The 13,162-nt window shown below is 43.5% G+C and overlaps 1 long non-coding RNA gene across 1 annotated transcript; it reads right to left on the reverse strand.

Annotated features, from left to right (window-relative positions):
- Positions 1–4,636: 4,636 nt before the first annotated feature.
- LOC147336729 (uncharacterized) lies at positions 4,637–5,491 on the reverse strand. The gene is made up of 3 exons (XR_015128325.1): positions 5,424–5,491; positions 5,212–5,279; positions 4,637–4,701 (listed from the first exon to the last, which is right to left on the reverse strand). It is a non-coding gene; the product is annotated as an uncharacterized LOC147336729 (long non-coding RNA).
- Between the last annotated feature and the right edge of the window lie 7,671 nt (positions 5,492–13,162).

Consider the following 13,162-nt stretch of genomic DNA (forward strand, 5'->3'; position numbering starts at 1 on the left):
TTGGCAACTTTGCCACTGGCGCCCTGTGCTCCTCACAGATGAAAGCAAGTTCACACTAAGTACTTGTGACAGAGTCTGGAGACATATTGGAGAACCTTCTGCTGCCTGAAACATCCACCAGCATGATGGTTGGGCAGTGGGTGACTAATGGTGTGGGTGGCATTTCTTTGGGGGACCGCACAGCCCTCATGTGCTCGGCAGAGGTAGCCTGACTGCCATTAGGTGCTGAAATTAGATCCTCAGACCCCTTGTGAGACTATATGCTGGTGCGGGTGGCCCCGGGTTCCTCCTAATGCAAGACAGCGCTAGACCTCATGTGGCTGGAGTGTGTCAGCAGTACCTGCTGTCACAGGCTGGGTCTCTGACCCAGCGCTCTGAGCCTCTCTTTTGTATTTGTTTCATTTTTGATATGTTATTAGTTTTTGTGTCAGTTCCTATCTGTCTTTAGTTTGGGTTGTTATTGTTTATTGTTCCTTGGTTTTCTATGTTTTGGGGTTTTGGTATTTATCATTATGTATTTAGGTCTGTTAAGTTTGTGTTGCCATGCTTAGTTTTAGTGTTCCTGTTTTATTTTGACAGTGTCTTGTGTTCCTTGTTCATTATAGTTAGCTTTCCTTTCTTGGTCCTGTCATTAGGGTTATGTCTGTCAGCTGTTCCCCCATGTGTCTCCACTTCCACTGATCACCTCATGTGGGTATTTAAGCCTTCTGTTTTCTGCTTGTCATTGTCGGTTCGTCTGTTTATTTGACCTCAGTCACAGTCATGGTTTTCGTCTGTTAGTCTACGGTAGTCATAGTCTTTGCCTGTTATTTTCCACCACAGTTATAGTTATAGTTTTTTGGTCTCAGTCCCTCTTAGTGTTTTTGTTTCTTACTGTTTTTGTCAGTTTGCTTTGGTTTCCTGTGCCGTCATTAATAAAGGATCACTTTTCTGTTACAACTTACAACTCCTCGTCCATCATCTGCTTTTGGGTCCTGCTTCCTCACACATCGGCGCACCCCGCCGTGACACCTGCAAGACGAAGGCATTGATGCTGTGGACTGGCCCACCCATTCCCCAGACCTGAATCCATTTGAGGACATCTGGGACATCATGTCTCACTACATCCGCCAACTGCACCACAGACTGTCCAGGAGTTGGCAGATGCTTTAGTCCTGGAGTCTGGGAGGAGATCCATCAGGAGACCATCTGCCACTTCATCAGGAGCATGCCCAGGTGTTGCAGTGAGGTCATACAGGCATGTGGAGGCCACACAGACTACAGAGCCTCATTTTGACGTGTTTGAAGGACATTACATCAAACCAGATGAATGATTCTGTATTGCACTGATCAAGGAACCAACCCAATAGGAGCTAAAGGCATCCTCTTCACATTACTTAACATAGTAAGTTTATACTATGTTTAATGTGCATTTTCTTCATCAGTTTAGAACATAACATGTTAGCGCTCCCTGGTTCTTTTTGGAGACAGATCCTGAGACAGCAGGCAGCTTTGGAGAACTCATGCCAGCTGTGGTCATTAAGGAATACTTTGATTTAATATTGACTTCATGACAACTATCCTCAGGCACATATTCCTGGATATACACAATGACACGAGTAAACTCCCATTTTAGAATCGTGGCCTTCTTCGATCTGACTTACTGCCTCAGACTTTGGCCCTGTGTCCCCAAAACTACAGACAATCCATGACACTGGGTAAGAGGCCTTGATCATGTTATAAGTGAGAGAGTTTGGTGTAACAGTGGTTGAACATGTCAAATCAATCCACAACATACTGCCATTCCCCAGCTGTAACCTGCATATGCATCAAACCAAAACCCAGTACCACAGCCACATGATAGACATACAGATGAGGTTAAAGGGCTGTGTCATGTTGAGATAGCTTCATCCCAAAAAAGATCAACATTCCTCAAAAACAAAAGTTTGTGAATATTTGCTGTATTGCCAGGCCTGAACCAACCTGTTAAACGTATCAAATTATTGTCATAGATATGAACCTATTTGATAGGTTTGTAGCTTGTACCTATCCGCTGGAACGTTGAAGACAATATAATTACACCGCAAAGCAAGACACGAAGTAGGCAACGTTCTTCATGTTTCTCGTGCACGGGAGGAAACCGGACAGACGCCGTTCTCTCGTCTGGCCCCAGTTGCTCTTGTCCATTCTCCCGTACCACTGTTCTTTTATTGAGGTTACATGAATATGCATAAGTTCATTAACATATGACGTCTACATTCACACATAGAGTACCTTGCCTGTGTGTGTGTGGTGGATGCGTGTGTGTGTGTGTGAGAGAGATCTGTGTGAGGTCAAGATGTGACCCTGTGAAGACTCCCTAAAGCTGGTGCCTAGAAGTCTAGCAGATTTATCTAAACAAAAGGCTCTTATACTTAAACAGATATACGTATGCTTGCTATACCATAAATCAAAGATAAACTCTCCTAGGGAGTATGTGATTTATACCAAGGACACTCTAGAGGAATGAATTCACTTCCTTCTACACAGAGTTAATACAGACCTCCTTTAAGATGAAACATTCTTTCAATCTACAAATGATTATACACTTCTAAGCATATATGAGTAAATGTTTCTAAGCATAAATGACAATCAACAATACAAAACCTATCACTATTGACTGAAACAGAATAATCCATTCAAGCCTCCATCATCATCCAAGATCACTGTGAGTATTCAGATTATTTTATCTCTATTTTCCTCTAGAATGTTTTGAAAATCAGTATTTGATCAACAGACTTTTTAAAAGTGTATTTTGATCCTATTGTTTACGCGTGTAATTGCATTTTTATTGACATTTTGACAGGAAAACCCTTAATCAAATTGTATCTTTGGTATCTATTAATAATATTAACAATAAAAGTAATGTTACATATGCAATATGCACACAATAATGATGTGCAAACAAACAAGAATAATAGAAAAAAATGACAATTAAAAGAAAAAAATAATACCCTGTATATAAAAACCACATATGACCACGACTCCAAATGTGCAATTGTCACTGTGTCAGAGGTTGTGTGTGGAGGCGTGGAAGATATGACCCAAACGCTGGACTCACGGTGCAGAAATGAAGAGGATTTATTGGAGGGTGAATGAACAAAGCAGGAACGATGGAGTGACTGGCTGAAAGACTGGAAGAATGGCTGGCTGATTAACTGAACATACAGACGGAGGGACGACATGAACATCAACATCAATGACACGACAGAGAACTGGTGAAACCGAGGAACTTAAATACACAGGTTGAATGATGACAATGATTGGAAACAGGTGAGTACAGGGCTGAACATAATCTGACTAATGACACGGGAGACAAGCTGACACGGGAAAAAACAGGAAGTGAGAACATTAATGTGGCGAACTAAACTGAACATGAACAAACTGAAATCACTGGGTCAACGACCCAGGAACCCTGACACACTGCATCTAAACATGACAGATGACATATTACAAACAGGTAGAAACGTATAATATACAACATGTTCTGAAGCTGGTACTGGTGCAGTTAGCTTTGCTTTAGGCTCCCATACACAGCACTGCTGACCCTAATCACCTCATACGAGATGTTACTTACTTTACGTGCAGTGCAGTATTGCTTTAACTTGCAATATGTTACAATAGCCAAGTCACTTCTATATTTATGAGCATGTAGACAATAATGTTGGCTGATATGTAAAACTATGAGATATCGAGTGCTGGGAAGATATTATTGATTGATCAGATTCATGAGTGTTTTATGTACTTAAGCCACAGTTAGAGAGTGAAACAGAGACTGACACTGGTTAGAATTGTACAGTAAATATTTTATTTTGAACTTTTATGCTGAACTACAAACTGTGAACTGTGCGATCTCTGCCACCTGTGGTGCCTGGTTTACTGTGTGTAAAACTGCGCAGGTTCCCATGTGTCATCCCACACTTTGCCACTGTCAGGAGAAAAACACAACAAACAACTACCACACACACAAAATAGGATCATTTAGGTTGTGACATATGACAATTTTTTAGGACGAAATATGTTCTATATTCATGCCATGCTTTATACACCTTCATTGTAATATAAATGAATCAAATCAAGTCAGAGAGTAATAATATATGAAGCAGACGTCAAGCAGGACCACAGCAGCAGCCACGATCCTTCAGAACCTGCTGGATGAGAGAGCACAGAAACTCCAGGGAAGAAGTTTAGTTAGTAACATGCATGAACTGCATTACTGAGACATGTGTGTTTACAGATGGTGGTGAGGGAGAGGGGGAGAGTTTTTAGTAAAAGGAGACGTGACTGCATCTTCAACCAATACTGAGCCTGCATAACCTGAAAGAGACAGACAGAGGGGGGGACACTAACCCCCAGCAGTCTGGTCCTATGACAGCATAACTAAGGGCTGACCTGAACCAGCCCTAACTATAAGCTCTATTAAGAAGTAAAGTCTTATGCCTACTCTTAAAAGTGTTGACCATGTCCACCTCCAAAACTTTGGAGGTGGACAGCTATCAAGCTCCTCACAGAAGAGCAGCTTGACAGCTAAAAGCTCCCAATTTACTTTAGTCCAAATACATGAATTCAAATTGAGGTGATAACTATTTATCAACAGTATGAATGTCTGTTCCCGTCCAACAAAGTTGTTACTACATACCATGTTGAGCAGGGCTTCCACTTGACTTTAACTTCTTCTTTTTCCTGAAAAACATGATATAAACAAACATTTAGTTAAGAAAGACATGCACGTTGCATACAAAAAGGAGCCTACAAACATTTGTGTACTATTGAATGGCTCAATATATTATACAATTAGTTTACAAAAACATAAGAACCACTACAATGCTTGTACTGCCAGCATCGAGTGCATGTCAGCAAAGCAACACTGCTTACATTGTGGCTCACAAGCAAAACTAACAGAAGCAGATGTTACTGAATGGGAAGGAGCACCTCCACATCAATCACTCCTTCTGAGCATGATGTCAGGAGGACTTTAAAGAACGTAAACATCAGGAAGGCAGCACGACCAGGTCGTATCAGGTGGTATGTTCCTATTTAATGTCCTATTTGGAGCGAAATCCAGACTCAGTGGCTGAATTAGTGAAGATTCATCAAATACAAAAGCTTATGGATAGTCAGTCAGGCACAGTTCAAATCCGGGAAGTCCAAAGATGCAAACAAATCTGCACAGCAGCAGGCTAAATTACTTACATTTACAACTCTCCTGTCTACTATCTCTTCATATTTGAAAATCTTCTGTGTACGGTGTTTTCAGCATTCTGAAAAATAACAAAGGAAATATTTACATGAGGTCTGTAAAACTGGAGGAAATGAAAGAATGAAACAAAATGAAAAAAGAAATCTTATCAAACTTAACGAACCTGTCATGTGTTTCGTACATTTGCAATAACATAACGACTAACCTTTCCTTTTCCTTTTTTTGGTTGGGACATCCGAGGTGTACGCCGTAGAAATTGAGGGAGATGCAGGAAGTGGAGATGGAGAGGAAGATGCAGGAGGAAGCAGAGATGAAGAGGAGGATGCAGGAGGAAGCAGAGATGAAGAGGAGGATGCAGGAGGAAGCAGAGATGAAGAGGAAGATACAGGAGGAAGCAGAGATGAAGAAGAGGATGCAGGAGGAAGCAGAGATGAAGAGGAGGATGCAGGAGGAAGAACAGATAAAGAGGATGCAGGAGGAAGCAGAGATGAAGAGGAGGATGCAGGAGGAAGCAGAGACGAAGAGGAGGATGCAGGAGGAAGCAGAGATGAAGAGGAGGATGCAGGAGGAAGCAGAGATGAAGAGGAGGATGCAGGAGGAAGCAGAGATGAAGAGGAGGATGCAGGAGGAAGCAGAGATGAAGAGGAGGATGCAGGAGGAAGAACAGACGAAGAGGAGGATACAGGAGGAAGCAGAGATGAAGAGGAGGATGCAGGAGGAAGAACAGACGAAGAGGAGGATGCAGGAGGAAGCAGAGATGAAGAGGAGGATGCAGGAGGAAGCAGAGATGAAGAGGAGGATGCAGGAGGAAGAACAGACGAAGAGGAGGATGCAGGAGGAAGCAGAGACGAAGAGGAGGATGCAGGAGGAAGCAGAGACGAAGAGGAGGATGCAGGAGGAAGCAGAGACGAAGAGGAGGATGCAGGAGGAAGCAGAGATGAAGAGGAGGATGCAGGAGGAAGCAGAGATGAAGAGGAGGATGCAGGAGGAAGCAGAGACGAAGAGGAGGATGCAGGAGGAAGCAGAGATGAAGAGGAGGATGCAGGAGGAAGCAGAGATGAAGAGGAGGATGCAGGAGGAAGAACAGACGAAGAGGAGGATGCAGGAGGAAGAACAGACGAAGAGGAGGATACAGGAGGAAGAACAGACAAAGAGGATGCAGGAGGAAGCAGAGATGAAGAGGAGGATGCAGGAGGAAGCAGAGATGAAGAGGAGGATGCAGGAGGAAGAACAGACGAAGAGGAGGATGCAGGAGGAAGAACAGACGAAGAGGAGGATACAGGAGGAAGAACAGACAAAGAGGATGCAGGAGGAAGCAGAGATGAAGAGGAGGATGCAGGAGGAAGCAGAGATGAAGAGGAGGATGCAGGTGTAAGCAGAGACGAAGAGGAGGATGCAGGAGGAAGCAGAGACGAAGAGGAGGATGCAGGAGGAAGCAGAGACGAAGAGGAGGATGCAGGAGGAAGCAGAGACGAAGAGGAGGATGCAGGAGGAAGCAGAGACGAAGAGGAGGATGCAGGAGGAAGCAGAGATGAAGAGGAGGATGCAGGAGGAAGCAGAGACGAAGAGGAGGATGCAGGAGGAAGCAGAGATGAGGAGGATGATGCAGGAGGAAGCAGAGATGAAGAGGAGGATGCAGGAGGAAGCAGAGATGAAGAGGAAGAAACAGGAGGAAGCAGAGATGAAGAGGAGGATGCAGGAGGAAGCAGAGATGAAGAGGAGGATGCAGGAGGAAGAACAGACGAAGAGGAGGATGCAGGAGGAAGCAGAGATGAAGAGGAGGATGCAGGAGGAAGCAGAGATGAAGAGGAGGATGCAGGAGGAAGCAGAGACGAAGAGGAGGATGCAGGAGGAAGAACAGACGAAGAGGAGGATGCAGGAGGAAGAACAGACGAAGAGGAGGATACAGGAGGAAGAACAGACAAAGAGGATGCAGGAGGAAGCAGAGACGAAGAGGAGGATGCAGGAGGAAGAACAGACAAAGAGGATGCAGGAGGAAGAACAGACGAAGAGGAGGATGCAGGAGGAAGAACAGACAAAGAGGATGCAGGAGGAAGCAGAGATGAAGAGGAGGATGCAGGAGGAAGCAGAGATGAAGAGGAGGATGCAGGAGGAAGCAGAGACGAAGAGGAGGATGCAGGAGGAAGCAGAGATGAAGAGGAGGATGCAGGAGGAAGCAGAGATGAAGAGGAGGATGCAGGAGGAAGAACATACGAAGAGGAGGATGCAGGAGGAAGAACAGACGAAGAGGAGGATACAGGAGGAAGAACAGACAAAGAGGATGCAGGAGGAAGCAGAGATGAAGAGGAGGATGCAGGAGGAAGCAGAGATGAAGAGGAGGATGCAGGAGGAAGAACAGATGAAGAGGAGGATGCAGGAGGAAGCAGAGATGAAGAGGAGGATGCAGGAGGAAGCAGAGATGAAGAGGAGGATGAAGGAGGAAGCAGAGATGAAGAGGAGGATGCAGGAGGAAGAACAGATGAAGAGGATGCAGGAGGAAGTAGAGATGAAGAGGAGGATGCAGGAGAAAGCAGAGATGAGGAGGATGCAGGAGGAAGCAGAGAGGAAGAGGAGGATGCAGGAGGAAGCAGAGATGAAGAGGAAGATACAGGAGGAAGCAGAGATGAAAAGGAGGATGCAGGAGGAAGAACAGATGAAGAGGATGCAGGAGGAAGCAGAGATGAAGAAGAGGATACAGCAGGAAGAACAGACAAAGAGGATGCAGGAGGAAGCAGAGACAAAGAGGAGGATGCAGGAGGAAGAAGAGATGAAGAGGAGTATGCAGGAGGAAGCAGAGATGAAGAGGAGGATGCAGGAGGAAGAACAGACGAAGAGGATGATGCAGGAGGAAGCAGAGATGAAGAGGAGGATGCAGGAGGAAGCAGAGATGAAGAGGAGGATGCAGGAGGAAGAACAGACGAAGAGGATGCAGGAGGAAGCAGAGATGAAGAGGAGGATGCAGGAGGAAGCAGAGATGAAGAGGAGGATGCAGGAGGAAGCAGAGATGAAGAGGAGGATGCAGGAGGAAGAACAGACGAAGAGGATGCTGGAGGAAGCAGAGACGAAGAGGAGGATGCAGGAGGAAGCAGAGATGAAGAGGAGGATGCAGGAGGAAGCAGAGATGAAGAGGAGGATGCAGGAGGAAATAGAGATGAAGAGGAGGCTGCAGGAGGAAGCAGAGATGAAGAGGAGGATGCAGGAGGAAGCAGAGATGAAGAGGAGGATGCAGGAGGAAATAGAGATGAAGAGGAGGATGCAGGAGGAAGCAGAGATGAAGAGGAGGATGCAGGAGGAAGCAGAGACGAAGAGGAGGATGCAGGAGGAAGCAGAGACGAAGAGGAGGATGCAGGAGGAAGCAGAGACAAAGAGGAGGATGCAGGAGGAAGCAGAGATGAAGAGGAGGATGAAGGAGGAAGCAGAGATGAAGAGGAGGATGCAGGAGGAAGCAGAGATGAAGAGGAGGATGCAGGAGGCTGACAGATGAAGATGTTGGTTCAGGCTCTAAATGAAGAATAAATTCCTGGTTTAGAGCCTCTGGGTCTGGGACTGGTCCAGCATCCACACTGTCAGCAGAGGATGGTCCAGCTGCTGGTGGAGAACTTTTAGCAGGAGGTGAAACTTGTAATTCTTCAAAATTTTAAATAGTAAATATTCATGATATATTCATTAAATATTCACCATAATACACACACACACACACACACACACACACACACACACACACACACGCACACACACACACATATACAAAATTGTTAAGTCAGGTAACACCAGAGGTTCACGATGGCTAGCTTTTGTGATGTGAACGCCACATGGGGAGGTAATAAGGCAGATATAACACTATTTTCATGTTAGCCACAGGACATGTAGGGCAGCTGTCACCTCACAGCAAGAAGGTTACTGGTCTGAACCTTGGCTGAATAATAGAATAGAATAGAACAGAACAGAGTAGAGTGTAATAGAATAGAACAGAATAGAGTAGAGTTGAATAGAATAGCTGGTGACTCTGAACTATCCTCGTCTTCACCATCTTGTTTGTCTCTATGTACCTCGTGGTGAACTTATCTAGGGTGTACCATGAGTATCACCAAAGACAGCTAGGATAGGCTACCTGATAAGGACACCTGGTTACAGATAATGGACAAAGCATATCTTACTTCTCAGAAGGTGTTCATAAAGCTTCCTCATCTTCATGAGGATGTCACGTGCAGCACCTTCCGCTGGTTCGATCTGAGTGATCACGGTCAAACTGTCCAAGAAACAGAATTGGCTGTTAGCCCAGGGCGTGTAGTTTTGAAACCTGCAAGAACAACAAACAAAAACATGCAGCCAGTCTTTCATTTAAGCAAACGGATGTATAACAAACCTTTAAGTTTCACATCTTTGGTGTTTTATTGTTGTAGATAGTTAAAAAGTATTTATGGTGACCAAACCTGTAAATGTATGATCAAATCCATCTTGAAATGTTTTGTCTCTCAATTAATAGCTGATTAAATTAAAAATCAGAAGTAGCTTAAATTAAAATAGTTGAAGTTTTTTCTAGTTTGATGTCTTTAGTGTGATGATGTTATTCTGATGTGAATAACTTTTTTATTTATGCTCTTTTATAAATTAATATTTTATGTGTATATACATGTCTTGTTAGTTTCTTACTTCATGATATACAAGAAAACATTGACAACTGTGATTAATAAAGAATTGTCTAGCAGACCAACCACTTATTAGATCAGAACTTTTAAACTTACTGACAACTGGGCTGAATTAACCACCCTGCTCGCATTTCTGTTGTTTTTAACAGAGGCAGCCCAGTTGCTGTTTTTAAACTGTTCTGGGGTTTTTTCCAATCCCTCCTTTACGTTCAGGCTGCCCAGGCATCCACTGCATGTCTTCCTGTTGCAGGTGTTTGCAGCCTGACAGGAAGGGCATGGTTTGGTTTTTGGCTTTGTCATTTCTGCAAATGAAAATGGAACATGTAGGGATTATTTCAGGTCTGTTTTGGTGAAATGATTACAAAAATAATTTGTGACCAAAGAAATAAATAATATAATAATAGGCAGTATTACACCATATTTAGAAAAAAAAATCAATTAAGAGATTACAGTTGTAAATATTGAGTAAATTGCGAGAATAGGGTTTATGTACGTTAAATCTGCGCACTTTCAGATCGTGAATCAACTTGGAAAACACTGTGTGATGGCCACAACATGAAGCGATTTTATTGTTGAATTATCAGTGACACGTTCATGTGTTTTTGTTGAGAAATGTTAACGATGTCATTAAAAGAAAGCTTTGAATTAGGGAGAAAAACACGTCGGGGGAGAGGGTCCCCGGTTCTCCAGTTAGATTGTGCTTCATGTTTCGCCGTGACGGGGTTATTATTGGAGTAAATCATTGACTATAGAAAAGATGGACGAGGCGACACCGCCTCCTCCCATTGTGCAAAAATGAAGCCAAAATATCCCGCTTGTGGAGGCTGCCATCTTGCAAATTTGGAGCCAGAGTCTGCGCAGTAGTGACTTGAGGTTTATGCTACGTTTGTGCTGCAAAAATTTTTGTTTGTGCTGCTATCATTTTAAAGATATTCAAGAAAATTTCTATAGGTCCCCAGAGGTCAACCAGCCCCCCCACATTAATTAAATCAAACAAAACTGGTGTCAATCAACTGTGCTACGTTTGTGCTTGTTTGTGCTGCTAAAATTGTCGTTTGTGCTGCTTCTGTTTTAAAGATATTAACGAAAATGTAAAGGTCAAAAGGTCTCTTCAGTATCCTTCCTGATGGCAGCAAACTGAAGACGCTGTTGAAGAGATGAGTGGAGTCACCTGTAATGAAGAGGACCTTTCGAATGAGGCAGGCGCAGTAGATCAGTAGACTACCCGTTGTCATATTTTTCCTGCAGGACCCAGTGCAGGAGTCATACCACACAGTGATGCAGTTGGTGAGGATACTCTCAATGGTGCTCTTTAGAAGGTGCTCATAGTGGGGGTTGAATCTCTTGTCAACAGAGTGAAGAGAATTGTTATGTGCATTATTATTCAGCCCCCTTTGGTCTGAGTGCAGTCAGTTGCCCATAGACATTGCCTGATGAGTGCTAATGACTAAATAGAGTGCACCTGTGTGTAATGTAATGTCAGTACAAATACAGCTGCTCTGTGACGGCCTCAGAGGTTGTCTCAGAGAATACTGGGAGCAGCAACACCATGAAGTCCAAAGAAACACTCTGATGGACGTGTGGACAGCAATGCTGCTTTGAGCAGTACCGATGTTTCAGGGCTGGATGACGTTTTTGGGTGGGGCATCTACATCCTGACATATCAAGGTTACTTTACTTTTAGGTAAATTTGCTTTACAGAAAAATAATAGCATTTGTCATCAAGATATTTATATGACTGCTCAGGTTTGTCCGGATTTCAAACTGTTCTAAAAGTCTTTGATTCAAATCTGGGGCTGTGTTATTGAAACCAGCAGAGAGATCGATGAACTGAAGTCCTTTACTCTCTACGTGTTTGACAATCAGGTGAAGTAGAATCAAAAGCGCGTCCTCCACTCCTCTATTGGGCTTATGTGCAATCGGCATTGAATCAAGCTGAAGTTCAGTGTCTTCCATAATCACATTTCTGATGATTTTTTCAAAGACTGAGGTGAGGGCAGCAGGCCTGAAGTCGTTTAGAACTTTTGGACGACTAGATTTAGGACCAGGAACCACAACAGCTTCTTTCCAAAGAGAGGGCATGAACGATTTATTCAGAATAACCTAAAATATGGGACTGAGTTGTCTGTGACGGTTCTCAGTCATCCAGGTCATTGTAGACTAAGGAGCTTGCAAAGAAAAGCGTCTGGACTTCTTTGAGTTGCTTGAAGACGTTTCACCTCTCATCTGAGAAGCTTCTTCAGTTCTAAGGTCAGTTGGTGGGGAGTCCCAGATTTAAACCCAGTGGGAGTTTCCCCCCAAAGAGGGACAAAGGACCCCCTGATGATCCTCTATGTAATCATATGAGCCAAGGTGTGAAAGCGGGTGGGGGTCCTAATCAGCCAGGGTTTCGGGTGAGCTCATTGTGAAACCTGGCCCCACCCTATCATGTGATTTCCTGAGGTCAGATGGCCCAGGATCTGAGTGGGCGTTAAGGCGTCTGGGGAGGGAACTCAAAACTGGATTATAGATTATTTATATTATATATTGATATTATTTATCTGAATATTTATCTATCATAACTGTTTCTACACTCACTTTATATGAGTGCTTGTTGTTTCTTGTATATTTGCTGCTATGACAACTCAGTTTCCCTCCTGGATTAATAAAGTTTCTCTGATTCTGAAATACAGTGAGCCATTATATTTGTAGTTTCTAACTAACAATATAAAGGCTCAGCAACCGATAGAGCCACAGCACGTCCCACTGGCAGCTGAAGGAACTTTTAAACAAAGGACTTTGTAAGTGAAGCTTTATTTATACAGGTCGGCTCATTGAGACTCAGTGTCTCATTTACAAGAGAGACCTGTTCCAGACAAACATATTAAAATTACAACAATAAAAGAAAAGTTTGTGTAATGTACTCAGTCACATTAAAAACGAGAACAAGTTCCCAGAGATGCTTTCACAAAAACATGTGTACGTCTTTTGAAGTCTGCAAGTGAAATCAACTGAGAGCCTTAAATCCTTCGGTTATGTTTTCCATGAAGACGGAGCAGAAAAGGAGAACGCCTTCTTCCCAAGCTCTGCATGAACTGATGGAACAGTGGATGTAATGATGTCCTGAGACTGCAGGCTGTGACTAAACTGTTTGCCTAACATGTACTCTGATAAATAGGAGGCAGTAACCCAGAAACAGATTTATAGATAAAATGATACTAATGGACCATCCTGTGTAAGACCAATGAGGACCAGTTAACCAGAGAACACAGAGTACAGTGATGTGTTAAAGGTTTACAGACAGTTATAAATCTTA

Source organism: Aulonocara sp. 'chitande type north' Nkhata Bay, linkage group LG3 (genome assembly GCF_057382095.1).
Source record: "Aulonocara sp. 'chitande type north' Nkhata Bay isolate Kocher_YH1m ecotype deep benthic linkage group LG3, A_spYH_male_GT1.1, whole genome shotgun sequence".
Taxonomy (NCBI): Eukaryota; Metazoa; Chordata; class Actinopteri; order Cichliformes; family Cichlidae; genus Aulonocara; species Aulonocara sp. 'chitande type north' Nkhata Bay.